General features: G+C 41.9%; 1 protein-coding gene across 1 annotated transcript in view; it reads left to right on the forward strand.

Moving 5' to 3' along the window:
• Nucleotides 1-23,269, forward strand: part of LOC140205083 (N-acetyl-beta-glucosaminyl-glycoprotein 4-beta-N-acetylgalactosaminyltransferase 1-like) — an 872,662-nt gene that overhangs the window by 832,287 nt on the left and 17,106 nt on the right. The window lies entirely within an intron of this gene.

Raw genomic sequence — 23,269 nt, forward strand, 5'->3', positions numbered from 1 at the left:
TGTATCCGGCACTCCCGATGCGCCCTCCTCATCATTGGTGAGACCCATTGTAAGCAGGGTGTCTGCTTCATCGAGCACCTCCGCTCCATCCACCTTCCTTCCCCCTTCCTTCACAGTCCTGAAGGAGGGCCTCAGCCCAAAACATCAAGTATCTGTACATTTTCCGAGATACTGCCTGACCCGTTGAGTTCCTCCAGCATCTTGTGTGTGTTGCTTAGATATAGTTTTCCTTCAAGCATTTGTCATTCTCTTGAAAGTCTTGATTACAACTGCTTCCACTTCCCTTTTCGGCTGTGAATTTCAGCTCACTGTGTGGAGTTTCCTTTTTAATATTGCTAATGACCTTAAACCCTGACTCCTCTGCTTCCGCCCATGCCAATGGGACAGACTTTCTCTTGATCTATTTTGTTGGTGATTTTGTTTGCTTTTGTCAAATCAAATTTCAGCCTTCTCTGCTGTAATGCAGCTTCTCCATTCCCCTGCTAAAGTTCTATGTCCATTCCAGACAGTAAATTGTTTCTCTCCACTCTCCAGGAGTTTCATGGTATTCCCCAAATGTGTTGTCCAGAACCGGGCATGGTTCTCTGGTTATGGCTAAATCAGTCTATTAATCAAGTTCAGCAACTTCCTTGCTTGTAACCTGTGCCTCAACATTAGGAAGCCCTAGATCTTGTAGGCTTGAATAGTGCCTACAAGAATAGTGACCATCCATCACTACTTCTGTTTTCTGTCCTTAAGGCCAATTTCACACCTGTGCTGACACAGCCCCTTTTCATTCCTCGCACTTCAGTTTTCAGTGAGGCCTGTTATACAGCATTTTACCAAATGTGTTGTGAGCATCCACATAAAAAGTGTCACTTCTCATCTCTATTAAAAGGTCTTAGGTGCCAGAATTTTCCTGCTAAGGTGAAAAGCAAAGATGGCAAGATTAGAGAACCTTAGATTCAAAGGATATTGAATGTTTGATCAGGAAAGAATGTTCTGGATGCTGTTTGCTTACTTTTGCTGTTTGCACAATTTGTTTTATTGCTCTCTGCTCATGGGGAGTTTGACTGTCTTTCTTATGGGTTATTTTGGGTTTCTTTGTTTTGTGGCTGCCTGTAAGGAGACGAATCTCAAGGTTGTATGATATACACATACTTCGATAGTAAATGTACTTTGAACTTTGAAAAAGGGAGTATATGGCAGGTATGGGCAACTAGCATTGAAGGAGTATCTTGAGGAGAACAGTACGTGTAGGTGAGAACTTAAGTATCCTGGGCATGTAAGCAGAACCATAAGACATTTTTGCAAGTATATCAGGAGCAAGAGGTTGCCAGGGAAAAGAGCATGTCCCTTAGGGATAAAACGAGTGATCTACTGTATGTGTAGAACCAGATGAAATGGGTGAGGTCCTAAATAAATACTTCTCCTCTGTATTCACCAAGGAGAAGAATGTGGGAGATATGAGGTCACAGAAGGGTAAATGGATTATTATGAGTATGCCAGTATTACGTAAGAGGAAATGTTAGGAGTATTAGATCCTTGAAGGTGGCAACATTGGTAGATAAGAGTGGTGAAGAAGGAATGCAGTATACTTTCCTTCATAGATTGAGGTGGAAAATTCAAGATGGGCAATTATGTTGCAAATTTACAAAGAAAAAATTGGTTCGGCCACACTTGGAGAATTCTGTGCAGTTCTGGTTGCTGCACTATAGGAAATATGAAAATGAGCTGGAGTTTCAACAGGATTTTGCCTGAAATGCAGGACTTTAGCATGGGGAGAGTTTGGATAGGCTAGGTATTTTCTTTTATGGCGAGAAGGAGGCTGAAAGGTGGCCTAATGGAGGTACATAAACTTATAAGAGGCATAGATATTGTCAATGGTCAGAATCTTTTTCTTATTGGAGGGGTGTCAAAAACAAGATGAAACAAGAAGCTTAAGATGAAAGAAAGGGGTTTTAAAGGAGATTTGAGGGGTAAGTTTTTTAACACGAGTATCGGGAATGTGCTGCCAGCAAAGGTGGTAGAGTCAGATGCAATCACTTTGTTTAAGAGACATTTAGATAGACACTTGCAGGAATAGAAGGATACGGACCTAATGCGGCAAATGGATTGTTGTTGTATCCTCTCATATCTCTTTTGCCAATCAACTGTCCAGCTCTTGGCTCCAGCCCTCCCCCCTCCTGTCTTCTCCTATCATTTCGGATCTCCCCCTCTCCCTCCCACTTTCAAATCTTTTACTAGCTCTTCTTTCAGTTAGTCCTGACAAAGGGTCTCGGCCTGAAACGTCGACTGTACCTCTTCCTAGAGATGCTGCCTGGCCTGCTGCGTTCACCAGCAACTTTTATGTGTGTTACTTGAAATTCCAGTATCTGCAGATTTCCTTGTGTTTGTGTTGTTGAAAAATGATTGGCATGAACATAGCAATAACTCTTGAGATAACGCTTTCCTGAATGGGCAACAATATTTTGAGGTGGTAATCCCTTGTTACGAATACCCCAGCTGAGGTGAACACCAATTCTGCATCTACCTGTCAATGTGCTGTTCATTCCAACTCAAGAGCACAGATCTAGTCTTCCTTTATATGCTTTGTACTACAAACCTTCCATCCCAGGAATCAATCTGATGAACTCTACTGTGCTTCATTACAAGCATATCTTTCCTTGGGTACGGTGACCAAATTTTTACATAATGCTCCTGATGCTGACCACCCTACCAAATTGGTGCAAGATATCTCCAACCTTGTACTCAAATCTTCTTGCAACCTATTGTTTGCCTTCCTAATGGCTTGCTGAACTTATAAATTGACTTTCATTGGTTCATCTACAAAGATACCCAGATGCCACTAAACACTTAAAACCTTTCAATTGCACAGAAGTTAAGAACATACTTGCCTTTTTCCCATTTTAAATAGATGAGTTAATATTTTACAGTACATGTCATATTCCATCTTCTATGATAAAGTTCATTCACTCAACTTGTCCCTATCTCCCCGGAAGCTTGTCTGTTTCTTCGAAACCTCAGACCTATCCTTCTATAAATGCTTTATTTGCTTTTATGCAGCCTCATTAATCTGAACGCTGCTACCTGTGATTTGTTAATCCATGCCTCTGAATACTTCTTGATGGCTATTAAACCATTTTCTTCAAGGAGCGGATGGCTCTCTGATTCTTCACTACCTCATATTTGCATACATTGAAATTAATTTCTCATCATATTCCCCTTCTCCGGGTTTTCCCATATGTTCCTGTAACTTTTGTGGCAACTTCTCTGTTTTAGCTGAGTATCCATTCCAAAGTTTGATAGTTCATTAATTTTTAAAATTAGAACACCTGATACTGACTCCCAAGACATTTATGTAAATTGGAAACAGTGGTTCAACCACCTTTTACTGGCTTATTGAACATTTAAAAGAGCTTTGTAAATAGCTTATCTTCATTCTGTTATGTGTACTTCCCTGCTATTAGCTGTATCTACCATTGTATAATCTAGAAGTTCATTCAGCCCATTAACTATATGCCAGCTCTCAGAGAAATATCATCAAATCCATCTAAGTGCATATTCTTTCTCACATGTCCATGAACTCTGCCCTGATTTTCCTAACATCCACCTACATCCATTACCCTATTGGGTAATTCACATTAGACAATTAGCCTACCAACCATACTGAGGGCTTTTGAGAATCCAAAGATTCCACATCAACTGTGTTACACCTGGCAATGATGCATAGACCACTCCATTCCACACAATATGCATCCTGCACAACACTATACTACAGCCAGAAGATGTCAGTAAAACCAAGGATTTGATTGTGGACTTCAGGAAGGGGAAATTGAGGGAACACACACCTGTCCTCATCGAGGGCTAGGCAGAAGAAGGGGTGAGCAGTTTCAGGTTCCTGTGTGTCAACGTCTCTGAACATCCATCCTGGGCTCAACATATTGATGGAATTATGAAGAAGGCATGACAATGGCTATATTTCATTAGGAGTTTTAGCAACTTTCTACATTTGTATTATTGAGGGCATTCTAATTGGTTTCATCAATGTCTGGTATGAAGGGATTGGAAAAAGCTACACAGGGTTGTAGACTCAACCAGTTCCCTCATGTACACTAGCCTGCCCTGCATCGAGGAATCAAGGACATCTTCAAAAAGGCAGCATCCATCATGAAGGAGCCCCATCACGCAGGACAGGCTCTTTTCTTATTACTACAATCAAAAAGGAGGTACAGAAGCATGAAGACACACACTAAATGATTTAGGAACAGCTTCTTCCCCTCCAGTATTAGATTTATACTTCATACTTCATTGTCGCCAAACAATTGGTACTAGAACGTACAATCATCACAGCGATATTTGATTCTGCGCTTCACGCCCCCTGGATTACAAATATTAAAAATAGTTAAAATTAGTAAATATTAAAAATTTAAATTATAAATCATAAATAGAAAATAGAAAAATGGGAAGTAAGTTAGTGCAAAAAAACCGAGAGGCAGGTCCAGATATTTGGAGGGTATGGCCCAGATCCAGGTCAGGATCCGTTCAGCGGTTTTATCACAGTTGGAAAGAAGCTGTTCCCAAATCTGGCCATACGAGTCTTCAAACTCCTGAACCTTCTCCCAGAGGGAAGAGGAACGAAAAGTGTGTTGGCTAGGTGGGTCGTGTCCTTGATTATCCTGGCAGCACTGCTCCGACAGCGTACGATGTAAAGTGAGTCCACGGACGGAAGATTGGTTTGTGTAAACTGACCTGACGATGAACCGACCCATAAACGCTACCTTACTATGTTCGCTCTCATTTTGCTCTACTTATAGTACATTCTGGCCTAATTAAGCGGCTGCCCCAATTAGCTGAAGTTTCATTGAAGCAGTTAAAAAGGTATAAAAAAGACAAACCACTGTTTGACTGAGTAAAGATTTATGTATTCACATGAAATACAGAACAAATTAGAACACTACCAACAAACTGGTGATTGTCTGTTGTATCCAATGATGACGGAAACCTGTGCAGAGGATTTTTAAGTGGAAGAGCTGTGCACTGGGGCAGTTCCACTCTCTTGACGTCAGGAGTCCGGGTCCAGTGGTGCAAGTAGATGTCATGGATCTCCCCTGGCTGCGCTGGTTGACCGTGACTTCTTCTGTGCCTCGTCATACCCTTAGCTCTTCACATAGTGTTGCAGAACTGCCTTCCTGCCTGGTGGATCTCACTGCGGATCTCATCTGCCCAAACTGCCAGGACAGGCATATTCCTATCTCACCGGGGTATGAAACCCGCCGGCTACCCTCCCATGGTTTAGCCTGTCTGTCGAAGTGGTGTGGCCCCTGTCGCTTGCTACTTGGAGGCACAGGTGATAGCTGAGGGTCCAGTGGGAACCAACAGTAATATTCAAGATGACTGTTGATGCCTTCATAGTCTCTAACTTGCTGAAGTATTGAAATGGTTTCATTTTCACTCCCGGCCGTTTCTGTGTTTCCAACTGTGAATGCTTGAAACCGCAATGAACAAAACAATTATGAATTGTCTTACTACACAAACACATGCAACTGATGCTATTTAAAAGCTGTTTACTGTAAGCACAGTGTAGTATCCAATGATCACACAAGCCCATGTGACTGAAGTGGTTAGAAACTGTTTGGCAACAGCCTCCTGTCCCAATTAAGCGGCATAGTGTCTCATATAAATTAAGGGAATCGCGACTATTTTCATGATTAGTTTTTCTTCTTTAAGAGTTATCCCAAATAAGTGGTTGCCCTGATTTATTGATACTGTAAAACAACACATTTCAGGACATTGAGTATATCAGGGGTATTAAACCTGATTCTGATTCTGATCCTAACCCAGAGGGCAGCACCCCACCAATGCTATTGTTACTGATTGAATGCGATTGATGCTATTGGTTGTGGCTGAATGCCAAAATCAGCAATTGCCAAAAAGCATGCCAGTCCAGCTATTGGGTTAGTGACTGCCAGACAGAGTTTGGTTGATATTCAGGCTTATTGTTTTTCTTACATGTAAGGTCCCTAAAAATGCCGTTTGTGGATTTCCAGAGATGGGAAAGTCTCTTAGGGAAGTGGTATTTAGTCTTACTCTGCCACTGCTTTATCTCTCTAACCTCTCATTTTAATGGACCTTTCTCCTCCTTCTCCCCCTCACTTATTGGTTGTTATCGCCTCCTCTGCTATTCTCGACCCCACATTCATCTCCTTTCTACCCCCATTACCACTGTGTATTCCCTCCAATTCTTTGTTCTTTCACCCAGCTTCCCCTCTCAGCATGCCTGCTTTCCCTCCTGTTCCCTTGCCCCTCTCTGAGCTAATGTGGCACCTCTGCTTCCAAGTCCTCTCTATGTGTCACTTTCTGCCTCTCTCTGTGCCCATTCCCCTCTTTCTGCACCTTGCTCTCCCTCTCTTTCTCTCTACATTCTCACTCCTCATATCTTTGCTTGTCCCACTCTCTCTGCATCCTGATCCTCTAAGTGTATCCCCTGTATTCTCTCACCATCTGTCTGTGCCCCTGCTCTCTTCTACCTAAACCCCTCCCTTCCCTTCCTATGTTCCTTCTTCCCTGCTCTTTCTGTGCCTCCCTCGTATCTTCTTCATGCCCCCTGCATTTCCTCTCCCCTCTCCTTTTTTCCTCTCATCGCTCTACAGTCAAATCACTCCTTTTCTGAGCTGAAGGTTGACTAAATTGCAGCGGAAGACTGACGAGGCGAGCATGTGAATAATCCGGTCTGGAAGTAACAATGGTGTGGCTCAGCACAAGTACAAACAGATTCAGGGAATGTTACAGGGTTCAAGAATGCAGAATTGCTGACAGAGAGGACATGGAGCCGCAATCTCAGTTCAAAGTCATGTGGAACAGCCTCCCAAGTTTATCAAAACTTTCCGCAACAGACTTTGTCAGTACTGAAGGGCACGCTAAGGGCAATCACCTGATAGAAATCTAATTCTACCTCACCTGGAAAGAAAGCAGCAAGTAATTTGCTTTGATAAATAGGCAAGGTGAGCGTGAAATTGTACAATTTGAGAACCAACCTGGAATCTTGAAAAATGTGTGCCCAGCATCTATAAAGCAATGAAGCAGATTATTGCAATTTTTATTTTGCTTTCAGAAATAAATCTGATGGGAAGCTTGTTGCTTTAAAATTCACTTTAAATGTGTGGGCAACATTTCAAAAGAATTATGTAAAGAGCTTCCTCTGGTGGTTTAGTGAGTGACTGCACCATTTTGCGCAAGCAGAAGAATATAAACTTCTTTGAACTCAAGCCTTTCACCAATTGTATATGATATTACATCAGAGTGGACACTGAACACTTCTGCAACCACAAATAAAGGTTCTCCCAACTTTCCATCATGACTGAAGCGGAGCAGAGGCCGATTCAGGGCCCGTCCACCTAAACCGAGAGCGGGGTTTGATCGATCTGATTGATCAAATCGGAGCTGCTGATTTGGAAAGGTTGGGTACGGGGCGAAACTTGGCAGCAGGCTCCAGGCCCAGAATGTATAGATGCCTCAGGGCCCCGGGTACTAGAATGAGGAATGAGCTGATGTTTGGATGATGTAAATGCCGGGTCAGATGGATTGAAATGGCAGGGTGTCAGGACCAGATGTGAGGGTCAGGCTGGGTTCTGTTTGCTGCTGCGTTACATTTACTCTGCTATTTCTGAATTGAGGCTGAGGGTGTGGCCTATTCCAGCCACTCTGGGCTTCATATCTGAGTTCTCACTTTCATTCTTAATGCTATTTACTTACTTTTGCACGGTTTTTTCCCTCTCTCTCTCTCTGTGCACATAGGGTGTCTGTCAGTCTTTTTTTAATGGGTTCTTTTGGGTTTCTTGTTTTGCAGCCGCCTATAAGGAGAGGAATATCTAGGTTGTAGAATGTATACATAGTTTGATAGTAAATGTACTTTGAACTTAGAGATTTACGTAGTCCAAAGTCTCAGGGAGCAAAGCATCAAATGTTGCTTATTCCACTGGAACTAGGGAGATAGAATTGATGTGCTCAAACATGACTGCAATTAATGATGTCGACAAACGGAGTCCCTTGAAAATGCAAAGTGTTTTAAATCTGCTTGAAATGGCATTTTATTCAAGGATCAAAGACCACCTTTATACTTTACATGTATTCGGAATTTACTGTTGCAATGGTACAACATGCAACAAAAAACTTGGAAACACTGCTCAAACATCCCCAGCGGCACCTTGTTTAGCAGCACAGTTGCCAATGCTTTCTCACAAGGTAATTGAAGGGAGTCAGTCCTTAAAGCCACGTTGCTGAAACACAGTGTGAGGTGACAGAGGCCGTCGGGGAGATGGAAATGGCTTTCACTCAAAGGGTCTAGCAAATCCTGGTCAACCGCAGTATTACATTCCGTTCTGATCGCCCCATTATAGGAAGGACTTGGAGGCTTTTGAGAGGATGGAGGCAAGAGTTACCAGGGTGCTGTCTGGCTTAGAGGGCATGTGCTATAAGGAGAGGTTGAACAATTTTTGTTTGTGTTCTCTGAAGTGCTGGAAGATGAGGTGTTATCTGATAGTTCATAAAATTATGAGATAGATAGCCAGTATCTTTTTCCCAGGGTTAAAATGCCCAGTAATAGGGAGCATGCATTTAAGGTGAGAGAAGGAAAGTTCGGCACAGATGTGTGAGGCAAGTTTGTTACAGAGAGAGTGCTGGTTGCCTACCTAAATGTGTTGCTAGGGGTGCTGGTGGAGGGGAAATGATAGAGGTGATCAACAGGCACACCAACGTGCAGAAGGGATCTGATGTCATTAGTTTAATTCATTCTCCACAATTTCATAGGCCAAACACTTGTTCCTGTACTGTACTCTAGTATGTTCTAACAAAAGCTGAATGCCAGAAGGAGTCATCTGTGCTAAAAGATCAAGGCAACCAGCCCCACCATCAGAGTGCAGGAGAGGGTTCCAGCTGACTTCCAGGAATTTAAAATACCTGAATTGTGGAAAAATGTGGAGATAATTTTGCATCCATGTAAGGTTTCAGCAGGCTGCTATGAACACCATTGTTTATATCCGCAGAGCAGAGATTCCCAAAGCAAAGTGCACTTCCTGCGGAATGCTCTGCCACACACTGTGGTGGAAGCCAAGTCCATGGGTATATTTAAGGCAGAAGTTTATAGTTTCCTGATAGGTCAGGGCATCCGGGATCAGCCATGATGGAATGGCGGAGCATACTCAATGGGCTGAATGGCCTAATTCTGTTACTAAGTCTTATGAACAATCTGTCAGAAGCTGGTGTCTTCCTTGTGCCACTGTTGCACTTACTGGTATTTTGGGTCCTGACCCACAGCCCTCAGGCTCGGGATTCCTTTCCAACTCTCATGTCGATGGGTGGTTCTTCATGGAAGGCCACTGAGGATCATGAGGGCAGTCGGTGAATTGAGTGAGCAGAAGTACAACAGCACTCTGGTGCAGCAGCTTGCATCAATCCTGGGATGAGGAATTTGAGAGATCATGTAACCTTGACTCTTATGGGGAGAGCAGTCCAGAAAGGAGTATACAGTCAGAGTTTTCCAACAGGGAGTTATATGTCTCGATGACGACAGTCATTTAAAACCTGTGACTGTTCAGAGAATTTGAAGTAAAAAATGTTGTGTTGCCAAGGACTTTCTTGGAACAGGTCCTTTACTGATGGACAAGGCTTTGCCTCCAGCCACTAGTTCCCTGCATCCTAGCCAGAATCATAATGGTGTCTCTAGCAATAACATCCTGCTAGTGGTATCATGACTTGTAAACTCCTTGGATTAACCATCTCCACCCTCTGAAAAAGTCTCTGCCTACCAACTCTATCTATGCCTCTTCTCATCTCTATTAAGTCACCTTTCATTCTTTTTCGCTCCAAAGAGAAAAGCCCAAGCTTGCTCATCTTATTTTCATAAGACATGCCCTCTAGTCCAGGCAGCATCCTAGTAAGTCTCCATTGCACCCTGTTTAAAGTTTCCACATACTTCCCTTAATGTGGTGATCAGAACTGAACACAATATTCCAAGTGCGATCTAACCATGGTTTTATAGAGCTGCAACGTCACTTCACAGATCTTGAACTCAGTCCCCCGACTAATGAAGGCCAGAATGCCATATGCCTTCTTAACAAACCTGTTCGGGAATTTTGAGGGATCTATGGGTGTAGAATACCTCTGTTCCTCAACACTGCTATAAATCCTCCCATTAACCCTGTACTCTGCCTTCAATTTCAACCTTCCAGAAGTCTGCCTCTTCTCAGTCCAGCTCTGCATCCAGTCAGTGTCCCACTACAACCTACAACAACCCTCCATACTATCCACAATTCCACAAAGCTTCATGTCATCTGCAAACTTACTAACCCACCCATCCACTTACTCAACCAAGTTGTCTATAAAAATTACAAAGAGCATGGGTCCCAGTACAGATCCATGCAGAACACCACTGGTCACTGGTCTCCAGGCAGAATACTCTCCATCTACAATCCTCCTCTGCTTCTTTGGGCAAGCCAGTTCAGCATCTACGTAGCCAAGATTCCCTGGATCCCATGCCTCCTGACTTTCTGAATGAGCCTACAATGGGGAATCTTATCAAGTGCCTTTCTAAAATTCACGTGTGGGCACTATGGCGGACTAGTAGTTAGCACGGCATTATTACATCTTGGAGCGACAGAGTTCAGAGTTCTGTTGTTGTTGTTAAGGAGTTTGTATGTCCTGCTTGTTAAATATGTGAGTTTCCTTTGGATATGGTCTTCTTAGAGGTTTGAAATGATGTAGCAAGAAGTAGCTTATGCTTTAGTTGCCTAATCAATGATATAGTTGTAACCTTCGGGTTCAGCTGGCGGCTTAATCCAGGGGAAGACAGCCTTTGGTCTGGCCAAACTTAAGAAATCTTGTTTGGGTGGACGCTGCGTGATGTGTTCCCGTTACAAATCAGTACCACGAAATAACAAACAGTACACAATATGCAATTAAACGATTGAGCTTTATAATTCTTAATTTGACTATAGGGTTAGTAAGGAAAACAAACAAGGAAAAGGGTCCATTCTCATGAAACAGTCTAATGCTCACTGTTTTCCCGTCTGTTCGTTCTCCATCGATTTCCCCTCGGGCATCGACTCCCAACCCCATTCCAGGTCCACGCCGTCCTGCAGTCTACGACTTCCCCGTTCTAGCATCTTCTCTCTCCATCTTCTGTCGAACAAAAGCCCGTGCACAGGAAAAAAAAATCTCCCCTCATTGGCCAGTGCACATTCCAAAGCCCCTGTTATCTTGAGTCATAACCCAAACACTGCACTACAGAGAAACAATTACATTAGCAGGGAAACCTTTCCCAGGTCGTTACATAGTGTTCAAAATTTTTTTTTAATTCTTCCAAGTCACCATAACTTGTATTGAAGAGGAATCATTAACTCCATCAGGTACTTTTCTCCTGGAATCCATGGGTTGTTAAATTTCAGCTTCCCCCTTGTATTTTCTTGTATTGTTTTATACTCCCTCCTCCCATATTCAGATTGGTGCCTAGGCATCAGCTTCTCAATCTAAAGAAATAGTGCCTCCTGTTCTGATGTAGAGTCAACCCACAACACAAAGGTTGTTGTTGCTCCCTTAGACTGATCGGTGCTACTTCCAGAGTTATTGAAGCATTACAATGGATATCTTTCAAATATCACCAGTGTTCTGTCATTCTGATGAAGATGATTCCCAGCTGTTCCCTGCCCTATAACTTAAAAGCTTTGCCAACAACTTCGTGTGAAAATTTCCTTTTCTCAAGGTAATTCAGTGTAGGATGTATACTTACTGCCATTTTCTTTGTTAACTTTGATGTATTTCTTGGTTTGTGGTGCCGACTATTTTGTAAAATGCTTGTCAGTATTCTCTGGAAAAAATCTCATTATACACTCAAAACTAAAATGGACAGATTTAGGATTGTCTCAATTACCTTGGTCATGAAAGATCACATTGTGTTCACAATTATGTTTCAAGATGTTAAACAGCAGGTTGCCTTCTGGAATGGGGCCATATTTCAATTTTTATGAAGAATAAAATTCTAGGTGCTGAGATTGATGAGTATAGAGCAGGAATGCAGTTGGATATGGTATTGTTAGGAAATCTGATGGCACTTCTCCTGCACAGTGTATTGTTCCAGCAGCTGAATCCTCTGTTGTTCCTTCACCAGTAGTAGTAAGTTGAGCAATAATGTCCATATTACAGCAAGGTTTACAGCCTGTTTATCCTGGATAAATCATGACATGTATGACTGAGGGTGCATTTGTTCGTCTTGGCAGTATTTTTTTACAATCACAAGTCCCTGCTGGATACTAAGAACACTAAGTATTGCAGGATTATCCCATCATGGGAGGAGAGCCAAGGCAGTGTGGGAGAGAGTAGGGGCTCTGCTGAATGCTCCTGAATCAGTGCTAGGTCAGCTGGTGGCGCAGTGAGATCAGCCCCGGGCTCGAGAACGGAGATTTCCAAGTTCGATCCAGTGAGAGACCGCTCCCAAGCGCGCTCTCCATCCTTGCCGGGTCGATGTCGAGCTCGCAACCTGACCTCGTAAAAAAAAAACACTGCTACCTCCAGTTTAAATTCCCATGCGGAATATTGTGGAGGATCAAATACCCATAGGTTGGGGGGCTTGCCCCTCCCATCGATGCTGCACTCCAGTGTTAGCTTAGTGGAAGAACATGCCAGACCAGGACAATCGGGGACCTTTTCAGGATATTTTTTTTCTTTGTGACTGTATGTTTTTCTGAAATAGTAACCATACATGTTATTTATGCTACGTGCAGTGCGCTGTGTGCGATTGGTAATGTGTTTTGCACCTTGACACCCAATGAATACTGTTTCATTTGGCTATATTCGTGTTTTTTAATACTAATTAAACTTTAAAATAAAGTTGAATTTGAACTTAAAAGGTTTAAATTTATTAAATAACTTGGGAATTGAAATAGCAGACAACATCAGTATTAGTTTGCGATGACACCAAGACTGGGGGTGTAGTGGACAGTGAGGAAGACTGTCAATATTACAGTGGGATCTGGACCAGCTGAAAAAAATGGGCTGAATAATTGAAGTTAGATTTTAATGCAGACAAGAGTGAGATGTTGTACCTTCAGAGGACAATTCAAGGTAGGACACTGAGGAGTACAGAAGGTTGAAGGATCTGGGAATAGAGATCCACGAATCCTTGAAAGTGGCATCACAGATAGACAGGGTCATGAAGAAAACTTTCGGCACGAAGTACTGAGTACAGGAGTTGTGATGTTATGCTGAAGTTGTGTAAAACATTGGTGAGGCCTAATTTGGAGTGTTGTATGCAGTTTTGGTCACCTACCTACAGACTGAAAGAGTGCAGAGAAAATTTACAAGGATGTTGCCAGGACTTGAGGACCTGAGTGATAGGGAGACGCTGAATAGGTCTGGACTTTATTTCCTAGAGTGTAGGAGAATGAGAGGAGATTTGATAAAGATGTACACAATTCTGAATGGTATAGATAGGGTTTTTTCACTGACATCGGGTGAGACCAGAACTAGAGGTCATAAGTTAAGAATGAAAGTTGAACGAGCAGGAACTTCTTCACTCAGAGGGCAGTGAGAGTGTTGAATGAGCTGCCAGTGGAAGTTGTGGATGTGGGTTCGATTTAAATATTTAAAAGAAGCTTGGATGTGTACATGGATGAGAGCATTATGGAGGGCTACTGTTCAGTGCATGTCAATGGAACCAGGCAGATTAATAGTTCAGCCTCGACTAGATGGGCCAAAGGACCTGTTTCTGTTCTGTAGTGTTTTATATCTGTACAAACCTGTTACAGATGTACAATATGGTACCTTTTATGTGCAGTTTTAGTGTAGATATAGAGTTTACACAACCATTCAATTCTAGGCCTACAAATGAGGCACAAGGTTAAGAAAACTGGGTGAATTGAGTACAGCACACATAAAACACATGTGAATTCACACATGAATTGAGAAGTACAGATGCACTGTCTGTATGTCAGACAGTGAATTCATTGTATGAAGCTAAGTGTGTTTACATTGCATGAATGTAAGACCATGCATTTTTGTGTCTAGGAACATAGTGAGTGCAGTTATTCCCATTATAAATTGCTTGCAAAATATAGCTTTGAATTAAAACTGATTGGAAGTTAAGCACATGCTGTAATTAAGCACAAATTTTCCTGGTTGCATATTGAAACAAAAGCTGCTAAGTAGGATATAATTGTTCATTCATGCTCTCTTACATTTTAAGAAGCTTGTATGGGTATGACATCAGAATCTTATGGATTGATTCTGTCTCATGTGATAATTATTCCTAACTTAGTTTACACAAATGTTTCTAAATTATTGCCTTGAAACACAGTCATTAATAATCTAGATGGGAATCTGGGAGAAATATTTATTGTACGGAAAGTAATTTAAATGTGGATCTTGCTAATTCAGGTGAATTATAAAGATTTAAAGGTAGGCCAGACCATTACATTGTTTTGGAAAGAATAGAAAAATAAGTTAACAGATCAGGAAGAAACTTATGTGAAGCATAAACACTGGTATGAGCTATTTGGACTAAATGGACTATTTCTGCATAACAGTTTCTTTGTGGGCATTGTATTAATCCAGAGTTTGTATATTTGAATCGAAGTATGAATCTAGGAATGCACTATATTAATGTGGTTTTTCATTTTACTTTCGTTTTAATGTCAGTTCTGTTAAGATGATGGTGCACTCAGATGCAGCAGCCTCTCTGGGGCCAACAAAAGGTGTCTTTGTCATTTTTAAACATCTTTTTAAATGATCGTAAGACGATGCTGGACATTAAGAATTTCAAGTTCTGCAGGTCTTCCCCATCAGCGTATTGCTCATTGTTGGAGGAGCTGGAGAAACTGCACTTGGTGCAGACCGTGTTGCTGCCTGTTACAGAAAGGTGTTGGAGACTGTGTGTGAAGGTAGTGCGCAGTCTAACAGTAAGTGATTGTCTTGCAATTGCAAGACCCTGTTGGACATTGGTAATATAAAATATTGCAAATCTAGTTTACTGGTTTATTGGTAAGGGAGCTGCAAGGCCTTAGTTGTAGCAAGGACTTGGCCTCATGCCACTGGCTTGCCTATTGCAGTAGTCCAGGAGGTGGTGTGAGGCATCCATGATAGATTGAGGGCTGGCCGCACCGCTCAGTGCTGCCCTCTTGTGTCCATTCAGTGGAAGACAAGTTGAATTGCGTGCATGCATGCGTACACTCATCTGTGGATTGCTAGGATCTGCTTGTTCATACCAACAACACTCATGCATCATTAATTTACTAGACATCTTACAGTATATATAAATTTTATGTGATTGTATGTTTACTGGTATGTGCTACATGGGCCTTGTGCTGTGTATGACTGTTGGTATTGCGTTTTGTAGCTTGGTCCCGGAGGAACACTGTTTCATTTGGCTCTATTCATGGGTATTCACATACAGTTGAATGATAATTAAACTTGAGCTTAAACTTAAGATTTCCCCCAACATAAAAGTAGCTCTTTGTCTCCATCTGCTGCATCACAGTCTATATTAATACCCTCTATTACCCATGCTGACCCCGCTGTATGCGCTGACCCTTATTCCTAGCTTTGTACAAGTGACTAAGCAGGGATGCAAGATGGTGCAAGAACTGTACTGTCTAAATATTGTCGTGTTCATGAGATATTTGCACAGAGAACCAATGCAGCATAATAGTGAATGGTCATCTGTTGTGTAAAATGCTGTGACTGTGGTGTGATTTGTTGAATCTTGCAGCAAACATGCAATATAATAGGGATATTTCATTTGTGTTATAATTTAATGTTATGGCAGCATTTGTTTCGGTACAATGATAATGAAGGGACCAGGAGGTTCAAACAAGGAATCAACTCGACAAATGCTAGTCCACTCCACTGCAAATTCTCTTTGAGGTATGCCTACCCTGAAGAAGTTTAAATCTTCCCGTCAATGGGGGCTCAATGGGATCCTTGCTCACTGCTCCCCCTCTATGATCTTTGCTGCTCTCCAACTCTTTGACCATGTGCCCACCCTTACCCCCACCTTCTTATTCTGGCTTCTACTCCTTCCTGTGCAGCACTGATGAAGGGTCTCAGCCCGAAGTGTCAACTGTTATTTCTTTCCGTCAATGCTGCCCGACCTGCAGAGTTCCTCCAGCACTGTGTGTGTTCATCAAGATTACCAGCATTTGCAGAATCTCTTGCAAACATGACAATGGTTTCTGTTTTTATTTGTTTTGGTTTCAACGATATCAATTCAGTATTTTGTGAGTTTTTTATGTTTCAAAAGAATTTGTCGTGGAAAAACTGTTAGGATACATTTGAGATCAACCAAATTCAGAAAACCTTGACATTCTGAGAACAAAGCTTTTTATATTTGGTCTGCTGGTGATAAAGGCAACTGGTGGGTGAGATAACAATTAAAAACTATACAATGATATAAATATTCCTGTTTGTAATCTGTTTGAAACATGAACATAGGAAGAAAAATAAGCTATTTGACTCCATGCGCCAATTCTATTCAGCAAGATCGTGGCTGATGTATCTCAACACTATTTTCTCTTTTATTCTTCTATACCTCTTCTAGTGCCTGGAAATCACAGCTTTGAAATTGATGAGTGCACCTCTACAGCAATCCTGGTTAGAGAATTCCAAAGGTTGACCAGCCCCACCCTTTAGGTGAAGAAATATCTCCTCATCTTGGTCCCAAATGGCCTAGTAATTCAGCTAAGGAAAATATGCTCCCTGTAACTACACTCTTTATCCTCTAAGAATGTTGTATGTTATAATGAGGTCAGCTCTGAGTTCATTAAATTCTAATATTTAGCCTTCAACCTCACTTCATGGGGCCTATCATCCCAGCAACCAGTCTACTCAATCTTCACTGCACTCCCTCTATGACCAGTATATACTCTGTCGGGTAAGGAGACCAAAACTATACATTGTATTCCAGGGGTGGTCTCACCAATGCCCTAAGTAATTACATGAAGGCACTTTTACTTGTGAAATCCTTTAAGCCTTTGATTTGATGGTGAGAAGGCGGGGGAGTGGGACTAAATGGGAGAATGGATCAGCTCATGATAAAATGGCGGAGCAGACTCGATGGGCCGAATGGCTGACTTCTGCTCCTTTGTCTTATGGTCTTGATCACTTGAGAAGCTTTTAGAGAATTCTTCAATTTGCCTGCTCTCAGAAATTTGCCCCTATTTTATGTATGCAGCAAGATGACACACCAAAAGGTTGACTATACGCCTAACCTCAGTGTAGATTTGGGTCAAGTATGGTCATATCAATACCCCAAAACCTCTCCCAATCTTGCTTCAGCAAATGCAGCTCCAACAAGCCTTGTGCCGAGTGGTGCTAATCACCAGGATGAATGGGAAACTGTTCAACCTACACTGTTTCCACTCCAGAGCCAAAATTGCTCTCAGTTGTTGAGCCACAGTGCACAGATCTATATAGTCCTGATAAACAGTTTCAGCTTGAAATGCTGACTGTTTATTCCTCTGCATAGATGCTGCCAGATCTGCTGAGTTCCTTCAGCATTTTGTGTGAGTTGCTCTGGATTTCCTGCACCTAGAAAATCTCTTGTGTTGAGGATGATGTGTGTGTGTGTGTGTGTGTGTGTGTGTGTGTGTGTGTGTGTGTGTATCTGAGAGACTGACTTCCAAGTTACCATTAACTTTTTTACTGAAGCATGCAAAGAATAGGACTTGTACTAAATGTCCATGAAACAAAGGTACCTGCCAACTAGACCCTCTGAAACCACACTGTTGGCTGGCAATGAAGGTGCAAGGTGGAACCTGGAAAACACACACCACTTTACAAATCTTAGGTGCCATTTGTCAGTACAGCTAGAAACCACCAATGAAATTCACCATCACTTCTAAGTCAGAAGTAGGAACAAGTCATCTTCATCTCAGAGGAATTGCCCGAGAGCCACTGCATGTCTGACTGTATTGTCTCTGATACCAAACCAATGTTATATATTAGTTAAATTAACTCATGGAATGTGGCCTGCTCTTAACACTTGAGTGTGATCATTGGGGTATACAGCAGAGAAATGAGTCCTGTGGCCTGACTCATTAACGCTGACCAAAGTGGCCGCCTAAGCTTCTCTCAGTTGCTTGTATTTGGCCCATATACCTCTGAACCTGTCCTATCTATGTTTCTGTCAAAATATCTTTCAAACATTGGAGTTATTTCTGTCTCAACCACTTCCTCTGGCAGCTTGATCCATATGCCCACAATACTCTGTATAAAAAATAATTACCCCTCAGCTCCCCTTTAAGTCTTTCTGCTCACGCTTAAACCTACACTCTATAGTTTTAGACTTCCTAACCCAGGGGAAATAAATTGTGACTGATCATGTGTATCCATTTCTGTTTCTTGCATCTGTTTCTGAAACTTCAGCTACAGTTTTAGTATTGTTGTAAATCAGAAATTCTGATACAAAATACTAAGACGTGTCTACACCAAATGATTAATGATTTTAATTTATTTTTAATTTGGATAAAGTGATCAATAAACTAATATTATTGACTAGGTAATAATTTCTTGCGTATCATTTTCACTTTGCAGGATAGTTGTCTCTGTTCAATGATAAGCAATGTTTTGATGTACTGCACGGTTCTATCGACATTTAAATTTAATATAGTTCTCTACATATGAATTTATTTTGTAATAGAATGTTACTGAATCATTGGTCCTGTTCTCATTTTGAAAATTTACATCTCCAAAAACTGTGTCAAAGAGTTTATGAAGAGTGATACAAGAACTAAAGTGGGAATACTTATATAGGTTCCTTCAATCTGTATTAATATCTCTTCTATTCCTTCAGTCTCTCCTTCTAAGAAAATAATACATCGTTTCTGTACGATTGACAGCTGCTTGATGTGGGTTATTTTGTTAAATTCAGGAATATCTTCTTCCCCTCTGCCAGTCGATTTCTGAATGGACATTGAACCTATGAACAATACCTCACTACTCTTTCATTTCTATTGTTGCACTACTTATTTAACTATTACTTACAGTAAATAATGTTTTTTTTCTCTCTATTATTACGTACCGCATTGTACTGCTGCCACAAAGTTGACAAATTTCATAACGTATGCCAGTGATACTAAACCTGGTACTGATTCTGAAATTCCTTTTAATCTTTTCACCTTTTGGAAACAATTTCTGTTGTCAGAAGTGCAGCCCCTGTGTTTAACTGGGACTTTATGTTTGCTTTCTCTTTTGTTTTGGAAACATAATGATCTTGCAGAGCTGCAGAAGATGAAGTTGTGGTAGGAATGGAAAATGCAAGGACCTCTTTACATCAAAATGTGGAATGTACTTGAAGAAGGAAAGCAGAGACAACAAAATATCAAGAAATAGACGCATGTTTTGGTGGAAGGACTGCAAGTAAATAATCGATAAATGTTAGGTTTGGTTGATTGGCAGGCCAATAGAATGATTTCATACCAAAAGTAGAAATGTTTATAAAACCAAAAATATTATCAAACGCAATGACCAAGCTATGGCAAACAACTCCACCCAATGGAGTAGTAATGATTACAATATGCGGCCATTCAATTAATGGACTGTGCTAAGAATGTTAACATATCTTTAGTACCATACGCTTGGAAGAAAAGAAAATCAGTAGGACTGTGATCCTGGGCCAATGATCTCAGCAGAAGTTGCACATGCTAGTAAGAAAATAGTCAGGCACCCATTGATCTACTTTAGCGTAGAATAACCTACTCTCAGTCTGACTGAGGTAAAAATGTAAGTAACAGATTTAACATCCTGTGAATCTTCTGCCATCATTATTAGGGAAGTGGCAGAGCAAAAAAAAAAACCAGAAAATTGTAACTGTTGGTCTTGTATTTTAGAGTTGCTAACAGTTGAATGTCTTACATCAGTGGGAGAATTATATGATTTTACTCCACTTCAAAATTTATTTTATCTCTGCAGTAAGTTTCAACTTCACTACAACTTATCACATATTTTTGGTGGTTGAAGGTTGTTTCTCAGAATAGAGGCTGGTGACTAGTGGTGTGTCGTAGCATTGAGGTATTGTTGATAGTAGAAAAGGTTATCATAGATTACAGGTGGATCTCAATCGGTTAGAGAAGTGGGCCAAGGGCTAGTGTTTTTAAATGAAATAAATATGAGGTAATGCATTTTGGAAAGTCAAACCAGCACGGGATTTGTACTTTGAAGAGTAGGGCACCAGGGGGTGTAATGGAACAGAGGGACATAGAATTACAAGTGCACAACAAGTAAACAGGGTGCTGTAAAAGGCACTGTCGAGGTCCGGTCCGTGAAGTCCGCATTCCGGTTCACGGACCGGTCCATCATTCCTTATTCCAGGTTTTCTGGTTTTCCCTTGTTCTGATGGCTACATAAATAGCTGCTGGGTTCAGCTTCAGTGGCTGGACTGTTCCTTCCCCTTCCCCTTCCTTCTGAACCCTTGCCTGCTACCTTTGCCTATGTCCTTGCCTGTAAAGCTGTCAGGTTCAACCATCAGGACAAGACCAGGGTCTTGCTATATCCAGATAAGGAACTGTCTCTTTGTGTCCATGCCTTTGCTAGGTAGGTCTGGCTGTTTGCTGCTACCTTGAGTTGGGAACTGTCTCTGTGTCCACGCCTTCGCTAGGTAGGTCCAGCCATTTGCCGCTACCTTGTGTTGGGAACCGTCTCTTTGTGCCCTCGCCTCTGCTGGGTAGGTCCAGCCGTTTGCCATTACCTTGAGTGGAGATGTGTCTCTCAGTGTTCTGTGTATGAGTCCCGGCCCTACACCCTGCTCCCTAGGAGGGGTCCTGACTCTGTGTAGAGCCCCGGCCCCAAGTCCTGTTCCCAAGGAGGGGTCCCGGCTCTGTGTTCCATGTTCCTGTTCTCCCTCGACCAAGTCTCTGCGTTTCTGTTCTGCCAAGACCAAGGACCTGTGCTCCTGTTCTGCCAAAACCAAGGTTCTGTGTTTCCTGTTCTCCCAAGACAAAGTCAAGGCTTCGGGGTCTCGTCCCTTCCTTGTGCCTCACCCAGCACAGGAGTACCTCGTCCTGCCCAGGAAAGCCTTGAAGAATCCAAGCCTTGTCCAGTCCTGTAGCCACGTCATGTCTTTGCCTAGTTCTGGAGTCCGAGCCTGAGTCAAGACCCAGGTCCTGGGTCCTTGCCCAGTCTATGGCTTGGAGTCCGAACCCAAGCCTTGAGGAACACAAGCCATGTCCAGTCCTGTATCCATGTCATGTCCTCGCCTAGTTCTGGGGTCCGAGCCTGAGTCAAGACCCAGGTTCTGGGTCCTTGCCCAGTCTCTGGCTTGGAGTCCATACCCAGGCTCCTAGTTCCCAGTTCCTTGTCCTGATCCTGCTTTCCTAGTCTACTCCTAGCCCAGGCACTGAATCCTAGTTTAGTTCAGGGCCTGTGTCACTGTCCAGCGTCGTTTCTTCCCCCCTTCCCTAGCTTGCTTGACACACCTAGTCCTGTTCCTAGTACTTCAGTGTCTGTGTCTTGCATTTGGGTCCGCCACCAGCGCCCCCATTATGACAGGCATATAGCATGCTGTCCTTCATCTGTCAAGCTACTGAGTATAGAGGTTGGGATCTTGTTTTACTGTTGTATAAGTTTTTGATGAAGTCACGCTTGAAGTACTGTTTTGATCACCTAGTTACAGGAAAGATGTGCTTAAACTGGAAAAGGTTAAAGAGGATGATGCCAGCACCAGAGTGCCTGAGTTATAGGGTGAGGCTGGCAACGTTAAAGCTTTATTCCTTGGAACTTAGGAGACTAAGTGGTAGCCATGTAGAAGTAGTTAAATTATGATACGCAAGGTAAGGTAGATGATGGAGGAGAAGAAAATAGGTTTATGATGGTGGGAGAATTTTTAAAAGAGACCTAAAGGACAACTTTTTCCATGCAATGTGGTGAGTATATGGAATCAGCTGCCAGAGGAACTGGTTGAGGCAAGTACAATAGTTTAATTTAAGAAGCACTTGGATAGGTACATGGAGGGAGAGTCTACAGGCCTTGCAGTGCATTGTGTCCAAAGCTAGGCTGGAAGTTAAATACCTTCTCAAAAATCACTCAGGTCCAGAAACTTTCTTCAAGGTTTTTGACGAGAAAAATTTTGTGAAACTGTAGAAGGTACAGTAAAACAGGCATTAGGTTCAATACAGAATAATTGTGCACATGAGTACACTAATAATATCAATTAATCTCACGATCAGCATTAAACAAGGTCATAAAACACATGCAACATTTTATAGCTATGTCGTGGACTAGAGTGACTCTTGGTACAAAGATTACTTAATAGTAGTGAACGATAAACTTAATACTTCCTTCAAAGTATATCTACTAAGTGTTTACCAATATTAAGAACGCTTAAGACTCACAGACACTGCTGTTTCGAGGACAAATAAAGAGTGGATGGAGATGGATGTCTTTCTATCATGTTTGCTCCAGATCAAAGTCCAAATTAACCCACACAGGAAATGATGCAAAAAAATAGCTTACAAACACAAAATGATGTTGGTACAAAACAAATGGTGCCTCCAGATGCAGAACAGGTAGTGCTTGAAGAGATATGGGCTGAGCACAGAAAATTGTGTCAGCGAGATAGACAAATTGGTCAAAATAGACTGGGTTGACCATAGGGCCAGTATCCATGCCATGTTGCTCTGACTATCAAGGAACTGATTTTCGATTGTAGGAAGGGGAGGTCACGAGAACATGCATCAGTCCTTATTGAGACATCGGCGGTGGAGAGAATGAGCAGCTTTAAGTTCCTGAGTCTCAACATCTCCTAGCATCTGTCCTGCATCCAACACATTGACCATGAAGAACATATGCCAGCGTTGCTATTTCGTTAGGAGTTTTCAAGAGATTTCATATGTCACCAAGGACTCTTGCAATTTCTGTAGATGTGTGATGCACAGCATTATGACTGGTTGCATCACCACCTGGTATGGAGGATCCGATGCTTAGGAGGCTTGGCGTCCTAGACAAGAATCACAAATGAGGAATTGTCTTTCAGGTGCATTGCCATAGATCTAGTGAAACATATTGAATCTAGTCTCCAAAGAGGAGTTAACATTGTTGAGAGAATACTGGATGAACGGAATGAATACTCCAGTTTTAACTCTTTAAAGCAAGAAGTATTTTCATATGGCAGCCTTTGTAACCTCAGGATGTCCTAAAGCATTTTGTAATAAAAAAAAACGTATTTGTAATGTCATGTAATAATTGGGAATCCATATGTGCTCATCAATGTGCTCCAGTGGGGAAAAAAAATGTCCAGATCTTTCACATA

Source organism: Mobula birostris, chromosome 11 (assembly GCF_030028105.1).
Source record: "Mobula birostris isolate sMobBir1 chromosome 11, sMobBir1.hap1, whole genome shotgun sequence".
Lineage (NCBI taxonomy): Eukaryota > Metazoa > Chordata > Chondrichthyes > Myliobatiformes > Myliobatidae > Mobula > Mobula birostris.